This window comes from Chrysochloris asiatica, unplaced genomic scaffold (genome assembly GCF_000296735.1).
Source record: "Chrysochloris asiatica unplaced genomic scaffold, ChrAsi1.0 scaffold00343, whole genome shotgun sequence".
Lineage (NCBI taxonomy): Eukaryota > Metazoa > Chordata > Mammalia > Afrosoricida > Chrysochloridae > Chrysochloris > Chrysochloris asiatica.
Genome location: NW_006408861.1, coordinates 132,764 through 133,295, shown reverse-complemented (window position 1 = coordinate 133,295; position 532 = coordinate 132,764).

Genomic DNA, 532 nt, shown 5'->3' with positions numbered 1-532 from the left:
GGCATGCAGTAAAGATGGCAGGGCAGTGAGTTGCTGCCTGCAGAGGCCACGATGCCTGTAGTCCCAAGCCTGCCCACCAGTGATGTATCCACCCTTGCTTTGGGGTGTCGCATTGTCTCTCTCTTTGTCTCTTTCTGTGTATTCTTGCTATATATCTACCGCCGTCAGGTATCTCCTCCTCGTGAACCGAACCCCTATGTCGAGGCAGGTCCCCGACAGATGTTGGAGAATATTAAAAGTATCATAGGCTGCCAAAAGAGCAAACAGATATGTGTTGGAAGAAGTACAGCCAGAATGCTCCCTAAAACCCAGGATGGCCAGACTTTGTCTCTTATACTTTGGACATATTGTCAGGAGGGACCAATCCTTGGAGAAGGACTGTAGGGTTGGAGACAAAGATGAAGACCCCCCAGTGAGATAGATTGGCACAATGGCAGCAGCAATGGGCTCAAATAATAGCCACGATTGTGAGGTTGGTGCAGGACCTGGCAGTGTTTCGTTTTGATATGCATAGTGTTGCTATGAGTTGGTA